This window comes from Podarcis vaucheri (assembly GCF_965113315.1).
Source record: "Podarcis vaucheri genome assembly, chromosome: 17".
NCBI lineage: Eukaryota > Metazoa > Chordata > Lepidosauria > Squamata > Lacertidae > Podarcis > Podarcis vaucheri.
This window is the reverse complement of record NC_138755.1, coordinates 42,608,957-42,627,974: the sequence shown is the minus strand read 5'-3', so window position 1 is coordinate 42,627,974 and position 19,018 is coordinate 42,608,957. Positions and strand designations below refer to the sequence as shown.

At 44.4% G+C, this 19,018-nt stretch overlaps 1 long non-coding RNA gene across 1 annotated transcript; it reads left to right on the top strand.

Annotated features, from left to right (window-relative positions):
- Positions 1 to 14,132: 14,132 nt before the first annotated feature.
- On the top strand, positions 14,133 to 18,301 carry LOC309522581. Its single transcript, XR_014215140.1, has 2 exons — positions 14,133 to 14,377; positions 17,943 to 18,301. It is a non-coding gene; the product is annotated as an uncharacterized lncRNA (long non-coding RNA).
- Positions 18,302 to 19,018: the final 717 nt, after the last annotated feature.

Below are 19,018 nucleotides of genomic sequence, written 5' to 3'. Positions count from 1 at the left end.
CCCCTGGCATTTTGAGGAGGCTGCCTTGTTGCTTTTAGGCCTGGGGAAGCATGCCCCCACTGAAGATGCCATTTAAACTTGGTTTAAAGTTGTAGTTCATTGTCTTGCTTAATCTTTGTATTTCCATTTTGGTCAAAAGGCAGCAAAGAAATAAACTATAATATAAAATCCAAATCAATTATATTTCCCATCCTTTGCCAACTAAATACTGAACTCCAAAGTCCTGTCCAAAGAAGGAAGTTTTACAATGGATCCTCTCCACATTCGGGTCTGTTTAGCAGTTCTGCAAAACTGCTGTGCTGCCGTCAGCTGGAAGCAGAATTAAATCAGGTTCCACACGACAGTAAATGTTGCAATCTTTCCCCATAATAATCCTTCAATGCATATCCCTATGGGAAAGCCAAAGGGGGCAATTGCTGTAGAAGTTCAGCCCCACGCCAAGAGCCTATGTCTGTTTACTGATGTCTGGGCTGAATGATGGGGGTGGAGACGCTCTTTCAGGTATACTGGGCCAGGACCATTTAGGACTTTAAAGGTCAGTACCTTTAAAGGTCAGAATTGTGCCTGGAAACTTACTGGGACCCAGCAAAGATCCTTTAGGACCAGTGTTATATGGTCCCGGTGGCCACTCCCAGTCATCAGTCTCGCTGCCGCATTCTGGATTAGTTGTCGTTTCCGTTTCATGCCAGCACAGCTATGCTACATGTCAGGGAACTGACATCGGAGCTAGAGGCGGAGGGAAGGCTCTCAAATGATGCTGGAGAAGGGCCCAGCAGGGAGAGAGGCAGCTCAACAGATGGGGAAGGAAATCAGCGCAACACCAGGGATAAAGGGGGGCAGATGGGGGAATCGGCGAGAGGGCTCCAGGACTCTTCACTGGACACCAGCGGGGAGAGCACGGGTCCTCCGCTACTTCCGCACAGAGAGAGTAGGAGGAGACTGGGTGTCAAACACCTTTTATGTTGGAAGAGGTTTAAGAAACGCCCACTGACGGATTCTGCTAGCGACTGAGGCAGCCACGAAGTGAAGGGCTGTCCAGACAGAAAGGTTTAACCAGGCAACATAGCCAGGAGAGGCGGCAACTTACGCACGAGCAACCCCTATATTCATTACACTACAGGATGGATGAATAAAGCTGGAGTGACCAGTTCTCTAACTAGTCTAGTTCAGAACCATGAGGACCTGGTTGAGGAGGGTCAAAGACTCACCAAAGGACATTGGGACTGAATGCCTGCTTTGTTGTTGTTTAGTTGTTTAGTCGTGTCCCACTCTTCGTGACCCCCTGGACCTGAGCACGCCAGGCACTAATTATTCTAATTATTTGCCAATTGCCGTGAAACCCTCACAGGGGTTGGGTCTTGGCACAAGCTCAACCATAGCCAATTTTCATGCCTGCCCTGAGGGTCAGTGTCAAGAGGCATAAATATGGGAGAGGAAGCCTTCACAGCATGGTATGTTGTTGTTGTATTTAGTCGTTTAGTCGTGTCCGCCTCTTTGTGACCCCATGGACCAGAGCACGCCAGGCACTTCTGTCTTCCACTGCCTCCCCCAGTTTGGTCAAACTCATGCTGGTAGCTTCAAGAACACTGTCCAGCCATCTCGTCCTCTGTTGTCCCCTTCTCCTTGTGCCCTCCATCTTTCCCAACATCAGGGTCTTTTCCAGGGAGTCTTCTCATGAGGTGGCCAAAGTATTGGAGCCTCAGCTTCAGGATCTGTCCTTCCAGTGAGCACTCAGGGCTGATTTCCTTCAGAATGGATAAGTTTGATCTTCTTGCAGTCCATGGGACTCTCAAGAGTCTCCTCCAGCCCAGAATTCAAAAGCATCCATTCTTCGGCGATCAGCCTTCTTTATGGTTGAAAGCAGAGGCCTCTCACGAAATGGGAGAAGGTGTAATGATAAATTCCAATCATTGGTCAACATGTCTTTCAAATGTATTGCAAGGGTAGGGATAAAAGCTATTTGATGAGAGTTTTTCACATACCCCAATTTCATTTTTTGTGGCCTTTTAAAAACCACACTCAAAACAGGGCTAGCCTGAAAGAAGATCGAGACCATGTTTGGACCTCCATGTGGATTGACACAGCTGAACTTGCAAGAAGCCACACTCTAACTGTCTTCCAATGTTGGCCATCTTCTAATTGCATCATATTAAGAAAAAACAGTTCCACATTTGCACAGAAACACTCCCCATTGATGTGGTTATTTTTTAAAATAATGACTGCTGCTCCTTTTCTTAGCATTTTTCTCTGAGCCTAATCAAGTATATTCTTGCTGACAAATCTAGCGGAACAAATAGTAATTAAATAAACTGCAAGCCTCAGAAGATGGAGGGAAGGCAGAGAACCAGCTCTCAAGCTGGGTGTAACTGACATGCCAACGGTGGCGGCTCCATGGCACTGTAACATGAAGGCTGGACAACCACGGGCTGCCAACTTTTATCTGGCAACGGCTCCTGTGTCTTAGTCACAGGCAAAATTCAGAAAAGCAGAAATTCAGCAGAACAAACGAAGTGTTTACTGAAATGCAGGTGCAATGACAGGGGACAATTTCCCTGGCTGAATTTCTATTTGCCAACAGCTGTTAAAAGCACAGTTGTAAAATTTAATGGTGCCAGTTACCTTTCCTAGCAATTTAGCATGCCAGACCTTCTCTTGGCAGGATTGCAGCTCAGATCAAGGGGGCAGAACGATCCCGTTCTGTCTGGCTCCTTTTGATCTCCGCACCTCCCCACTTTCTGCTATTATCACAACTCCATATTTTCCAGAGTTGAGTCACAACACTGAAAAGACGTTATGTTCCTATACCCTCAGAAGCCTGAGAAGGGTGTAGTGACTACCAGGGGAAGAAGAAGAAAACTCCCTAACGTTTGATAGATAAAAGAGGAATACTCTGCCATAGTTGTAGCACCCATATTCTTACTCAAAAAACCACTGCTTCAGCACTTCTCTCTCTCTCTCTCTCTCTCTCTCTCTCTCTCTCTCTCTCTCTCCGCCCCCAAACTGGGGAAGCCTCATCTCCAAGTTCCACATATTGTGCTAATGTTCTCTGCCGTGGTCTGTTCCTGGGCTGGTTTCCTGGAAAGGGAGGAAGACTAGTGGCATCTTAAGAAAGATGTGAAAATCGTTCCGTGGATCCCCTTGATGCAGATGACCTCACACATTTTATCCATAGGATGAAGCCTGGGCAACTGGGCAACCCAGTTTCTTATGTTGTATTTTTGTGTTGTGAACTGCCCTGAGATGTATGGATGACGGGCAGTACACAAATTTAAGAAATAAACTAAAGCCATCGCTACAATAGTGTGCCTCTCAGGAGATGAGCCACTCTTCTTCTTCAAATTTAATCTAACACCACTTGTCTCCGCAAAAGGAAATCCCGTCAGGGTAGAGACCTGCCCCATCTTGCCATGAAGAGCAGAGCTACACTAGGTATAGGAAAGGTTACCCACGGATTGGGCATTCCTTGGTCTACTGTGTTTTGGAATTTGCTTTGAAGTTTTTATTCAGAAAGGGAAAGAAACTCCTGGCTTCAGAACAAACTTGTTCTGTTTGCTTGGCCCTTCTCTTGCTACTGAATCACTTCCTGAAAACGACCAGGTCGTCCTGCCAAGCATCTGGCCACTAGTTTAAAAATAAAATAAAATAAAATCAAGATTGTGCATGTCATTGCTCCTGAAGAGGAGGTCTGCATGACCCTTTCATGATCAGAGCTAGATTTAGGTCGGATGAGGCCCTAAGCTCCTGAAGGTAATGGGGCCCTTTCTATGTCCAGCTGCCCTTTGTCAACAACAAATTGTCGCTGAATATATGCTATATGGTAATGTATGGACCTCATTGGTATCTCAAGCCCTTTGCCCATGTTGCCCTGCAACCAGTCCATACAGAATGGAGGCACCCTATATAGAGAAAGGAGCGAACCAGTGATATTTTAGGGAGCAGGCTAGCAGGCTGGCCCATTACTTACCATCATAGGAGCCAACACAACACAACACAACACAAAACACTGTTGCTGTATTTAGGTTTTATTTTATTTTTATATTATATTTTGGAAATGTACATTCGTTTAATTGTTTTTGGGGGGCCCCAAGAGAGTGGAGCCCGAAGCTAGAGCTTGTTTAGCTTATACGTAAATCCAGCGCTGTTCATGATCTTGGGAAGTGCAGCATTGAGCATCAGTGTGACGTCACCTGAGCAGCCTGGGCAGCTCACCTCAGCGTGTGACGTGGCAACCGAGTGGGATAAAGCTGAATTGCCAAGAGTCCCTTTTAATAAACTCTGCTGCAGTAAAAACAAAACTGCCAGCTTGCTACATAATATACGGCTGTAAGGGCAAGGAGGTCTTCATTAGCTAAATCAGCCATTTTTTTCTGCTGCAAAGGAAAACACTTGGCAGATTGCGCATAATCATTTGACTATGGATAATGGCAAAACAAAATAGGCTGTGAAATGGCCAGGTAATGAACGATCCATTTAATCCTTATTTTCACTCCGGACCCCCAAATGCCTTGCTTTTAGAGAGTTAAATGGTAAGAATCATCAATTGTCAGAGGATCACAATCCCTCTTCTTCTACAAGGCTTGTTGTTCTGAAAGTATCTATTTATTGGGATAAGGCAGTGGTAGCCAACCTTTTTGGACTAGTGGGCACATTTTGAATTTTGGGAGAGTGCTGTGGTGCCAGGCACAAAATGGCTGCCATAGAGGAGGCATAACACAGGATGACTTCAGTCACGTGTAGCATTACACTAAATGGCTGTCATGTGAAAAGTGATATAACACAAAAATGGAGAAACAACTATCTATGACAACCATATGCTCACAATTGGAAGTCCGGTATGTCCTCCTAGTCCTGATTATTGAGAGAGATGCTGCTACTGTTGCTGTCTAATAATAGGGAGCATTCCTCAGTACCAAGAAAAAATATATGGACTGTATTTTGATCTGCTACTCCTATTTTATCCCAACTGTGCAGATTTTTAAACAATTGTAGTCAATGTAACTATGCTCTCTGTCAACACAGTGCGTCTTGTGGATAACCCTCTTCTGCCTTCCTGTTGTTCAATCTTATCCCAACTGTTTGAATCGAAACAAGCAGAAATCAAGGTGGTTCTGAATGCCAGGCTGCTCTGAAAAAAACTAAGACAAGGGTTATCTCTTGGGAATCTCTCACAACCATGCAAAGCATGTTGAGGAAAACACTGTTCTGCGGGACCCAAATCTCTGAGTGGCACAAGATTCCGGAGGTTCCAGGTGTTTACGCAGGGTTTGTTAACTTTTGGAAATGAGGCACAGCAGAGACTGTGGTGTCTTTAAGATATATGGTTTATTTACACATATATGCAGCCTGAGTCTCCGATGGATGGATTCACAGCGTCAACACAACCCAAAGGGGTCTTGCTTCTCCCTCAGCCTTGAATTCAAGCAGAGATCCAGCATATCTCTCTCTCTCTCTGTCTCTTTGCTTGCTGCTTTTCCTCTAGTTCACATCACAGCCCCCAAACCCCGGTTTTGTCCTTCTAACTATGGCCCACGCATTTGCCATGAGCATAGACCCCCTTTTCTTTGTTCTCTTAATGGCTCATCACTCAGGCAATCACCTCAATCTGACCTGGCTTTATATTTTAACATTTGCTGGATCCAGGGATTAGAGGGGTCTGGCACCCATACAGGATTAGATTTAACTCATAACAATACAAAGCAAGCTGGAAAATATGCCCTGTTGTCACAAAGATGGAGAGAGAGAGGGATGCTTAGAAGAGACCTGGAGGCCAGATTGGAGGGCATCTTCAACTTAAAGGGTGTTCCCTGTGGCACGCTGGTATGGGGGAAGCTTCCCCAAACTAGCATTCATAATTCATTTTGTTTGTTTTTATCGTAAGAACAGCCCTGCCGGATCAAGTCGGTAACCCATCTAGTCTCGCATCCTTTGCCTATAGGTTTGCCTGCAGGGCTGTTCTTAAATAAAAAACACAAAAATGAATTATGAAAAGCATATTATTAAATGTGAGGATGAAGGAAGTCAATTGGAAGAAAACAAGAAGTGAAATATGGTTGTATGTTTATTATTTGTTTAGTATTTGTATCTATAGTCGTACTTGTATTTGTATTTTCTTTTTAAGTTTATTCTTTTAGTGTCATGTGTGTTTGTGATGCAACAATTATATATATATATTTATATATAAGGTTATCTATCTATTTATCTATCTATCTATCTATCTATCATCTATCTATCATCTATCTATCTATCTATCTATCTATCTATCTATCTATCTATCATCTATTATCTATCAATCTTCCAGCATCCTGTTCTTACTGTGGCCAAATAATAGAATCATAGAATTCTAGTGTTGGAAAAGACCCCCTGGGTCACCTAGTCCAACCCCCTGCAATGTAGGAATCTCAGCTAAAGCATCCAGGGAGCCAGTGTGGTGTAGTGGTTAGAGCGGTGGACTCGTATTCTGGGGAACCGGGTTCGCGTCTCCGCTCCTCCACCTGCAGCTGCTGGGTGACTTTGGGCCAGTCACACTTCTCTGAAGTCTCTCAGCCCCACTCACCTCACAGAGTGTTTGCTGTGGGGGAGGAAGGGAAAGGAGAATGTGAGCCGCTTTGAGACTCCTTAAAGGGAGTGATAAAGCGGGATATCAAATCCAAACTCTTCTTCTTTTTCTTCATCCATGACAGATGCCTGAGGGAACCCTTAAGCAGGATTTGAGCACAAGAGAAATCTCCCATCCTGTGGCTTCCAGAGATGCACATCCATTTCAATGCTACTTTTAGAATGGGAGATTAAAAACAAACACACAATTTGTAATTTGGTTTGTAATTAAACCAAAGAAGCTGCCAGCAGCAAGGTATGTCGGTTAAGAGAAAGAAATCTGATTCCGTGTTATCTGGGGAGCCGTAACCTTGTCTGCTTTGGGTCACTTGGCAAATGAACTTCTAAACTGCGAAAGCTTAAAAACCGGACTGGAACTGCCTGGAGCCGCTTGAAAGCAGAAGCAGCAGCGCGAACAAGCGGAAGCCTCACCAGGATTGCCTGGCAACAGGGAGGTTGGGAACATGCACTTCAGATTGGTGTCCCAGCCCTTTCTGAAGAGGAGGCCGTAAATATGACAAGAGGAGAGAGAACTTCTCTCTGCCTGAGGCAAAAGCTCATCTGCAGGTAAAGCTCAGATTTCAAGCAGCGGGAAAGAGAAGAGCGAGGCAGCAAGAGGAGCAGCAAAACAGGTTCAGGAATGCCAACGCTCCTGGTTTCTCTAGCACAGGCATTCCCAAACGGTGGTCCATGGACCACCAGTGGTCCGTGTGAGCATCACTCAGGTGGTCCGCAGCGTGTCTGTAGATTTGTGGCTGAAGATGGGAGACGGCACATCCAGAGCACTGAATTTTCATATTGATTTTTAAGTGTATTTTATCATTTCTTGTACAGTATCCTATTGCATTACAGTTTGAATCCTGTGGAATTACGACTGGTACAGCAAACAGGAAAATCATTAAGTGGTCTGCTGAGTTGCTTCTAATTAGAGACGTTTAAGCCCCATTTCCTGACTATAATTTTTTAAGCACAGCAGATGCAGAGTCTGTTGTCACCAACATCTCCTAAATCTCTGCCTGCTTCCTTTCTAAGGGCCAGAGAGGAGCAAGTCTGCAGGAACCAGCAAGCCCTTTTGTTGGCAGGAATGACCTGCTGTGAGCTGATTAAAATGAGAGGGGAAAGAACGGCAGAGATAGAAGCAGCTCAGGGGGGCAGCTCAGGCAACCTTGTGCAACCACGGATACCCCAAAAGTTGTCATAAAGGGCAGCGCCGGATTTACGGATAAGCTAAACAAGCTATAACTTAGGGCCCCACTCTCCTGGGGGCCCCCAAAAAAAATTAAAGGAAAAGAAACTGGATGTACATTTCCAAAATATAAGATAAAAACAAATAAAATAAAAAACATTTCTGGCCTCATCAAACCTAAATCCGGCCCTGGTAAGAGGACAGGCTTTGCTGCCCCTTGTTTGATGCACCCCGCTCCCAGTGGCAGCGAGATAGCCACTACTAACAAGCCTAGCCTGTGCTTTTTTCTGGGGGGGGGGGACGCAGGGGGACGCCTACCCCTAAACATTTTGTGAATCTAAGGTTGGCCTCATTGAGGGGCAGGATTTCAATATGAGGAGGAAAATGAGACAGCATCTTAAAAAGCAGAGACATCACCTTGCCAACTAAGGTCCGTATAGTTCAAGCTATGGTTTTCCCCGTCGTGATGTATGGAAGTGAGAGCTGGACCATAAAGAAGGCTGACCGCTGACGAATTGATGCTTTTGAATTCTGGTGCTGGAGGAGACTCTTGAGAGTCCCATGGACTGCAAGAAGATCCAACCTCTCCATTCGGAAGGAAATCAGCCCTGAGTGCTCACTGGAAGGACAGATCCTGAAGCTGAGGCTCCAAGACTTTGGCCACCTCATGAGAAGAGAAGACACCCTGGAAAAGACCCTGATGTTGGGAAAGATGGAGGGCCCAAGGAGAAGGGGACGACAGAGGACGAGATGGTGGGACAGTGTTCTCGAAGCTACCAGCATGAGTTTGACCAAACTGCGGGAGGAAGTGGAAGACAGGAGTACCTGTCGTGCTCTGGTCCAGGGGGTCACAAAGAGGCGGACACGACTAAACAACTAAACAGCAGCAACAACAAGGAAAATGAGAGTATCCCTAAACATTCTTTTTAGGGGGGGGGGACCACTGAGCCCAGCCATTTTCACTACTAAAATATTGTGGCGGTTGGTATTTTGGTATCTGGTCTTTCCCAGCCTCAGGACCAGATTAAGCAAATGTGAGGCTTCTGCAATTATCCCTGTTTTCAAGATCACCAAAACATACCCATCAAATCAGTGAATAAAACAGGTATAGTTCTCTTTGTTGAGATGATATAGTGGGAAGCCGGTGAACGTCCTCTTGAAGCACTGCATTCTCACATATGTTTATAGTAACAACCACTAGGAGGAACAAATCAAAACTAATTTTGGAGCAGACTTAATTAGATTGTAATTGTTGGTGCACCTATGTAGCAACAACAACAACAACAACTGGATTTTTCTTTCCCACCCTTCATCATGAGGTCACAGGTCAGGTTACAAGAATTTTAAAATATAATAGTAAAACAGTTAAAGCAGATTGCACTCCAGAGAACAGGGTGGTTCCAAAAATATGTACCTCAGGTGTCAAAGGTAAGGATAAAGAGGTGCATGTTCAGCATTTGATGAAACTGCACCATAAAACAGTTAAATTAGAACAAAAGCTTCATCTGTGCCCTTGGTGGCTAGAGTCAAGAGCGGTGGGTTGGACATCAGTCAGTTCTAGCACAGAGGGTGACGCTGAAATACCAGCCAGGTGAAAAGGCCTCAGGGAGATGGCTGCAATGGACGCCTCCCTACCCAAAAATATGTACCATGTGTGATAATGGTAAAACAGGACCTTTGCTGCCTCTGAGATTACAGGCTATCAGATAACAGAAGATGGAAAACAAAGCAGAAAAAAGATAAAAAGAAGCCTGCAGTCATTGGAAGCCTGCAGTCCACCAATTTGGGTCAACAGAGAAACAAAAACTGCCTGACGGTCCCTCTTACCAGCAAGTCTCCACACACCAGATTCACTGCTTAGTACTGTGATGGGATAATGTCTGGCTCCCAGGGAGCGGAAGTGTCCAGACCAACAGGGAGTTTTCCATTGTTGGCGGAGTGAGATGTAGCTGCTCAAACCCACTTCCTTCTCTTGGGACAACACCCAGAACTAGGAGTCTTCATAATCCCACCGGATACATTGGGACTTGCTGGTCTACTGGTTTCATGCCTGGGGTCTACTGTACAGTGGTACCTCTGGTTACGTACTTAATTCGTTCCGGAGGTCTGTTCTTAACCTGAAACTGTGCTTAACCTGAAGCACCACTTTAGCTAATGGAGCCTCCTGCTGCTGCTGCGCCGCCGGAGCAGGATTTCTGTTCTCATCCTGAAGCAAAGTTCTTAACTTGAGGTACTATTTCTGGGTTAGCGGAGTCTGTAACCTGAAGCGTATGTAACCTGAAGCATCTGTAACCTGAGGTACCACAGTACAACTTACCATTTACACAGTGCTTTTTAAGGGTCCAAAGCCTTAAACGTACAGTATCTCATAATCTGTACAACAGTCTTGCATAGCAGGTCACTATCATTATTGATGGAGGCAGAGAGGGTGGGAGAAAGTGACTTGGGTTTAGAACAGAGGCAATATCGGAAGGAAGAGTTTTCTGGTTTCCAGCTCAGTCTTATAGCTGCTACATAGTAGAGGCATTGTGGAACAGATCAGGGTAGTACTATCACATTATTATTATTATTATTATTATTATTATTATTATTATTATTATTCTCTTGGGAGCCACCCGGAGTGGCTGGGGAAACCCAGCCAGATGGACTGGGTATAAATAATAAATTAATATTATCATTTTTATCCTCTCAGCTGCCTCACCCCTCATGGTTACTGGCAGTGCGGGTAAGCAAAGCCCTTCGGCTCCATTCTGTCCCACTACTGTAACTGCACACAATATCATTGAAACTCTATTATTTATTTCCAGGCTTCCGAAAATGTGCATTCCTCCCTCCTAATTGTTTTTGTTGCAATCACAAAATCAGCTGCAACATTGAAACGAGAAGGCAAAAATTATCTTTAGCAATTTGATTAGCCAAAGAAGTTTTGGTCTTTCTGCTGTGCATCAACAATATCCCTCTAGTGACAGATTGACGTACTCTTGCTCTGCTGTCCATGTGAATGATGCCACAAAATCTACCTTAGGTCACATTTCTTCAGCTGATGTGCAAACGGAATAGCGCAGATGAGCTGCAGCCCTCCATCTCATGGCATGTGCTTCTCAAGACCCTTCAGAGGGTCATGTTATAAGAATTTAAGGTCTCAAACACATAAATTAAATGTACAAGGCAAACACATACATAAATATACACACCACATGTCTGAAACAGTACAGGAGGACAGTCCTGAAACCATTTTGACTCTCCCAAACTGACCAAATGTTTCTCTACAAGGAGGGAGGAAATGAAAAAACCTCCCCACTGTCTCTGTGCTCACCAATCCTGCCTTAAGGGCACATTTAAGATATGAATAGGGTGAGCCTGCGACCTGGATTCAGGAATTAAGTACAGTGGTACCTCAGGTTACAGATGCTTCAGGTTACAGACTCCGCTAACCCAGAAATAGTACCTCGGGTTAAGAACTCTGCTTCAGGATGAGAACAGAAATTGCACAGCGGCAGCAGGAGGCCCCATTGGCTAAAGTGGTGCTTCAGGTTAAGAACAGTTTCAGGTTAAGAACGGACCTTTGGAACGAATTAAGTTCTTAACCCGAGGTACCACTGTAGTTATAATAACAAAAGAGTGGCCAAAACCTAGATAATGCAGTCAGGTAACCTGGCAGACAGGAGATAAACAACACACTCAGGATTCTGTTTTAGACCGCCCCCCCCCCCGGGATGTATTTCTGCTGGAGACCACCTCTTTCTGTGATGTATGTATGATGTTTCTGGGGGGTGGTCTTGAGTTTGAGGGTGGGCAATTTCAAAAGTCTACATAAGGGCTGCCCCCCCCTTGGTTCTGGGTCCCCCTCCTCTCTCCTGCGTGTGGGGGGAGCACCTTGTTGCAACAGTTCTAATAAAAACCAGGCTTACTAGCTGCTTTGCTTCTCAATATTCTCTGCTTGGCCTCTGTTAGTTTCTCCTACTGATAGGGAACCCACTTAAGGACTCTCTACGGCTCTTGGGTACCCCATAAAGGAAAAAGGGCAGATTTTGTTTGCAACAGTCATCTGATCCAAGCTCCTAAAATGCAGGAATCTTTTTGCCCAATGTGGGAGCACGATTTCTATTCTCATCCTGAAGCAAAGTTCTTAACCCGAGGCACTATTTCTGGGTTTGCAGAGTCTGTAACCTGAAGCGTCTCTAACCTGAAGCATCTGTAACCAGAGGTACCACTGTACTCTACTGTCTGAGCATGTGACTTCACAAAGTGACTATCCCTGCAATAGCTATTGATTATTCTGCCACCTATGGAAGGAAAACAAAACAACTGCTTCTTCTATACAATCTGAATCTCCCCTCCCCGCATGTGGGAAAATGACTGCTGGTGCCTGGTGTGTGTGTGTTGTATCGTTATTTTAATAAATCCCAGCTCAAGGCTATGATTACAGCGACACATTCATCAGAACATCACACCAGAGAGAGACATCGTTCCAGGAATGGTCTCACTGTATTTTCATGTGCTGCTAGCACTCAGATCACATATGAGGAAGGACTGAGAATCTCACTGCTCAACTGCTTCTGCCTGCAGATTCGAAATAGCATATTGCCTTACGCTGAGACGGCTTTAGCTAAAATGACAGAGGACTTTGGCTCGTGGTCATATTTGAAAAGAATGGGAGGGTAAGACTCAGTTTTGTAACATCCCTTCCTTCCCCCAAGAACATTTTTCGTAAAACATCCCAACACCCTCTTCCCAAATAATGTGGTGATTTTGTATTTCAAACTGGCACAGTGCAAAATGAGTAAGATGCAAGTACTGCGGAATCGTGGACTGTTGCTATTTGCATTCCAGGTGCATCTAGATCAGAACGGTATGCAAATATTCAACAGTACAGGTACTAACAATGTTCCCCCTTTGAATTACAAATGTCTGAGTCGTGTTTTCCAAACGCTGCTTCTTTAAGGCATGAGCTAGAAGAAAAGTGTGCTCTGCAAATGTGCCAGTGCCTGATGCATCCAATTCGTTTCCAAGAACTGCAGTTCTGCTTGTTTTGCCTTTGGAGCTCCAAGAGTGTGAACAGAACCAGATTGTTGAAATGCTCTATCAAGCACCTAGATCTCAGCCAAGAGTGAAGCTGCCTCCTGCCACCTTTCTCCTTCTGCTTCCCAGCCGCGCTGATGCAATGGCCCCAGAATACTGGATTTATAGCATCCCATATAACTGCGATGGAGTGAGCTCCCGTTGCTCGGTCCCTGCTCCTGCCCACCTAGCAGTTCGAAAGCACGTCAAAGTGCAAGTAGATAAATAGGTACCACTCTGGTGGGAAGGTAAATGGCGTTTCCATGTGCTGCTCTGGTTCGCCAGAAGCAGCTTAGTCCTGCTGGCCACATGACCCGGAAGCTGTACGCCGGCTCCCTCGGCCAATAAAGCGAGATGAGCACCGCAACCCCAGAGTCGGTCACGACTGAACCTAATGGCCAGGGGTCCCTTTACCTTTATATAACTGCAACGCTAGTTTGGGATAAAGCGTTTTATTTTAAATATAAGGTTTGTGCTGGTTTTATTTGCTTGCTGATGTGGGCACCACATCAGCAAGCAAACTATGGTTGAAATACCATTTACAAGACTTTGGCGCAGACCCACTCAAAGTGAGGTGTGGCCCAGTATTTTAATTGTTCCTATGTCTGTCTGTGTTACTGTTGCCCAAAGGTCCTTTAAGATGAAAAGGACCCAAGAAATCAGTTCACGTGATGACATGTATATTCATTCATATGAATATATTGTTGCTGCCACTGGTATTGTGTGTATGTGTGTTTTAATGAGCTGAATAGAGTGAAAGATTATAAATTGGTTGGGTGTGGTGAGTATGAACTTAACAGTGCTTAATTTATTTTTTGACTGCTATTTTGTTAAAGTTGTTTTACAGATTAGAAATGATGTATTGATTTATTAGTCATATAATACATAAATAGAAAAGGCTAAAGGAGCCCTGGACGGTTAAGTCCGGCCAAAGGTTACTATGGGGTTGCAGCGCTCATCTTGCTTTCAGGCCGAGCGAGTCGGTGTTTGTCCACAGACAGCTTTCCAGGTCATTTGGTCATCATGACTAAACCACTTTCTGGCACAACGGGACACCATGACAGAACCCAAAGCACACAGAAATGCCGTTTACCTTCCTGCCACAGTGGTACCTATTTATCTATTTGCACTGGCATGCTTTCGAACTGTTAAATTGGCAGGAGCTGAGACAGAGTAATGGGAGCTCATCCCGTTGTGGGGATTCGAACCACCGACCTTCCGATTGGCAAGCCCAAGAGGCTCAGTGGTTTAGACCACAGCGCCACCCGCATCCCCTAATACATAATACATAAATACATAACTAAGAAAAGGTACAGCAATACAATTATTCCTTTCTTCTCTCTTTTAACAATGCATGTTTGCTTTACAAAACAACATTTTCAACTGACTTCGACTCTGCAAGTTAGAGTTCTGCTATACCCACAGATGACAAAATTCATCCAGTGGGCGAGACGAGCACTAGGATTGCTGCCTAACTGTGGATCCTTTGGCTTGCTAGATCATGCAGCCTCCTCTTCATTCAGAAAGTAATTCCAGGTAATTTTATCATCCACTTTAATTTCCTTCTTACCAATGGCTGATTAAATTACAAATGCGTCAAGTCACAAGGCCTCTGTTTTCTTGCGACAAGACACGTTTCCCTGGCATCTGATCGCTTCCAGGGACACAAGCCTTATTTCTGTACAGTCAAACCTCAGATCCTGTTTTGGCTCCCAAACGCCGAAAACCTAGAAGTAAATGCTCCAGTTTTCAAATGTTTTTCGGAAGCTGAACGTCTGACACCGCTTCCGCTGAGTGCAGGAAGCCATGCCTTGGTTGTTGAACATTTCAGAAACTGAACAGGCTTCCATAACTGATTACATTCGACAACCGAGGTTTGACTGTATAGCAAATGCATTATTTGAGGTGCAAGAGTGAATTGTACCTTCAGTTTGAATTTGTGGGTGGGGAGCAGCCTCAACTCCCTGAAGCTTGGGAAATGTTAGATTAGGACAACTGTGGGGGGAAGATGATGAGCGTTCAGCTTTAAAAAACGTCTTTCTAAGTGATCTATGGAGTACAATAATTTAGAAAATTAAAGTGCTGTTGGCACCTTGAATCTATGATTCAGGACAGGACACTAGTATTTTACTTAATTGGAGAGGATCAAGACAGAATTTATTACTGCTGAGTCAGAGGCTATTATGCGCTACAATAAACCGTAAAGCGGAATAAACCTAATTCCTGAACCCCAGCAGGCGCAACGGATTTGCTCCAGCCGTGCACCTACCTTGGCATGAGCTCCCTGCCACTCTTGCCCGTCCTGGTAAATGGCAGTGACACCACTCCTGGCAGGAGCCTGGCTGCCCCCTGAGTAGTGATGTATGGAGGTGAGAGCTGGACCATAAAGAAGGCTGATCGCCCAAGAATGGATGCTTTTGAATTCTGGTGCTGGAGGAGACTCTTGAGAGTCCCATGGGCTGCAAGAAGATCAAACCTCTCCATTCTTAAGGAAATCAGCCCTGAGTGCTCACTGGAAGGACAGATCCTGAAGCTGAGGCTCCAAGACTTTGGCCACCTGATGAGAAGAGAAGACTCCCTGAAAAAGACCCTGATGTTGGGAAAGATGGAGGGCACAAGGAGAAGGGGACGGCAGAGGACGAGATGGTTGGATACAGTTCTCGAAGGTGCCAGCATGAGGAAGGCAGTGGAAGACAGGAGGGCCTGGCGTGCTCTGGTCCAGGGAGGCATGAAGAGTCGGACACGACTAAACAACTCAACAACAACAAATAGATTTATAACAGTGGTTTGCAGAAGGGCATAGTTCAGAGGCTGCAGAGGGCAGAAGCTGGGAAATACTGAAAGAGGAAGAGCAGGAAGGAGAAGCACCAGGGGAGAGGCAGCTGACAGATTGAGTCTCCTTGGAAAGCATTCCTGACCCCCCTCCCTCCCAAGACCAGACGGCCATTGAGGGTATTAGAACAGAGAGCTCAGAGGCAGAAAGCTCAGATTAACCGATGCAGGAGGGATAAGGGGGGCGTAGGGGGGTGGGACTTTCCTTGGAGCAACACCATTATTTGGAAGGCTGCATTCCTTCACTGTTCTCTGTAAATCATTGAATAAATTGCTTGGTAAGAAGTTTTATCGTTTCTCTGATTCTGGGCTGCCACCGTGGGAGGGATTGGATTCCCCAGCCTGACAAAGGGCCGCTCTTTTTCATTAAGAGTCCTGCTGGCTACAGTTATTTCAGGACCAGAATCAAGCACAGAAGTGTCTTAAGGAGTCCCAGGATGGAGGTGCTGGAGCTGCCTCAGGTGAAAGCAAGAGTTGCCACCTGGCTAAACAAACAGAGAAACAAAACACAAACCAGTCTTTCCTCCCTCTGGACCTTTAAGAGTGTAGGGTTGTTTTTTTAAGTGTTTGGTTAAAGAATAAAATAATAATTTCCAGGATGCCTAGACCTAGGTTTGGGACAAGGACTCTTTGGTGAGAGAGACCCAGCAGAGATTTAAAATCACAAAACAGGTAGCGTGGAATAACAAAACACAAGTGTGGAAATATAGTCTGTTAGACCCTTAAAATATCCCCTTTTAAGTTCCTTTCCAATGTTTCCCTTTATTTCCCTTAGCATTGAAAGAGCACATTTGGCAAGTTAAAAACTTAATTTACTTACAAAGGTCAGATTCATGTGTTTTTCCATGCAGCAGCAAGAAAACACAGGTAGCAAAACTTAGCTTACAAAAATTGGTAAAATGTTCATAAATTATTGGTCTAGAAACACAAAAATGACTTGTAAGCCATGCACACAGTCTGAGCCTGGAGCAGCCAGGTTCGGAAATTTTCCACACATGGAGTTCACATGGTAGACAGAATGATTTTAATTTTTTTGTATAGAAACAGAAAAATGGCTTTGCTAAATCCATGGGGCCATCTAGGCTGATTGCTCCTTGATTACCTGGTGGAAAAGAGAATGAACAAAGAGCTTTGCTAACTCTTGTCCCAAGGTGAGGGGGCGTGACCTGGATCAGTCTGGGATGACTGCTTACTCTGTGGTCTTAACCCCTTCATGCATTAACTGGAGTTAAGCATATGAGGCTCAATTATCCCACAAACAGTTTTGCCAAAATCATTAAGTTAAGGGAATTTCCCGGCACAGAGTCCAGCATTATCATTTGCTAATTCTTGTGAGCGAAACTGCTGTCAATGGGGAAGCTATGTGCGTCGATTCAGAAGTTGGCAACCTAACCTTAGAAATAACCTCACAGGACAGAGAATCCAGTAGGAGAACTCTTCAGTCTCCCAGGACATTCAATACAGGATCTCAAAGCAGCTGTCTTATTACAAAAGAATTTCAGAAATAGACTGGAAAGAGAACTTGCTGAATTACAACTTATTACTAAACTGAAAACTATGGCAAGACCTGGTCTGAATAGAGATATTGGATTCTTGTCTCATTACATATGGTAAAACTATTTTTGGTCATCTGTACACTATCCCTTGCTTTCTCCTGTAGGATTAATTGCAGTCGTTAACAGTCGTCCATAGGTTTACCATTGCCATTGAGTCAATCACCCATCTCCTACTACCCTTCTGAGAAAAACCCCTCCCCACCCTCCCACTATATAGAAGGGTCTGACGACTTCTGTTTCAGCGTATCTGAAGAAGTGCGCATGCACACGAAAGCTTCGACCCAGAACAAACTTAGTTGGTCTCTAAGGTGCTACTGGACAATTTTTTAATTTCGACTTAGAAATAGTGGAATGTTATTTCCTGGTGCTTAATACCTGTCTGTTTGTATTGACCCACTTCCACTACTGCGTATTTCTTTCTTTTGCTTTCCCGGGTGGTTTCACATTGCTTTGAAACAGTATGACAAAATAGTTCCCCTTTAATGGAATCAGAGGCTCTTTTCTTCCGGTGATCTCATTAAAACCACCAAACAAGCCAGCAGAGGGTGTGAGAGCCATAATTAACAGCTGGAAGGTCAATGGCAATCAAGTTACACATAATCACTTTTTTGTTTTCTGTGTCTTCCATAAGCAAATTACCCTTTGAATAAGACAAATATTTTTATTGCCTTTGAACCTAATTCATATAGATTATTCATTGGATCTCATTTCAGCTTCAGTACTTTTGCTGTCTGACTTTGGTGCAACATAGATTTTTAAATACAGAAGATCTTCAAACGAATGGTGAAGCAACAGGAAGGAAACAAAAGTAATATTTCTGGACTGTTTCATCATTTCTCTAGTTTATTGGGAGCTTCAACCCCTGATGGCCAATGTGACCTAGCAGAACAGACAATAGAGATTGAGGCAGTAGATGTGTACCAGAGTCCCACACACCAGTTACTCATCTGATTAAACACATTTCCTTTATTGTCTTCCATGAAGCTTCCTGGTCTTTATTTCCTTTTTTATTTCTTCAATATATTTATATTCTGTTTCTCTATATAAAATATTAAAAGGTGTGTGTGTGTGTGTGTGTGTGTGTGTGTGTGTAAACTCTAACAAGATTTATGCTTTGTACTTAATTTGCCAAAGCAACCTGATTTAACAAAATAAGTGTAAAAGTTATTTTGAAAAACATTGTCACCATTATTTATTAAATTTATATACCACCCTTCATCTGAAGCGCTCAGGGCAGTTCACAAAACATGCACTGTCCTGTGACCATTCACAGGGCTGAAATCTGCGTGGGAAGAAGTTGCAGGATACCCGGAGGTTAAGGAATAGGAAAAATACAGTGAGATAAACAGATGAAATCTACTTCTGCTCATGCCAGGGAAATCACATTAATTTTTTTTGGCCATAGATCATGGGCATAGCCAGGATTTTTGTAAGGGGAGGCAGGCTTTTGTTGCGTGGTGAGGTGGGAGGAGAAACTAGATTTTTATTGATTTAGGGGGGAGCAGCTGCCCCCGTCGCCCCTTGGCTATGCCCATGCCATAGATGGAACAGAACAGCAGTTCAAATCTCTTGTATTCATATCTGATGTGACCTGAACATTGGTGCAGCTGTGGAGGCCACAATACCCACTTAAGGGATTATGACGGGAAAGTTCCAGGGTTGGTGAATTCTGGTCCATAGCATTTAAAGAAATTGCAATCATCATACGAGGACAAAATGAAATGTCACCACAACTGGCCCTTCTCTCCATTTTCAAAGGAAACAACGTTGATGTATTATTTAAAGATCT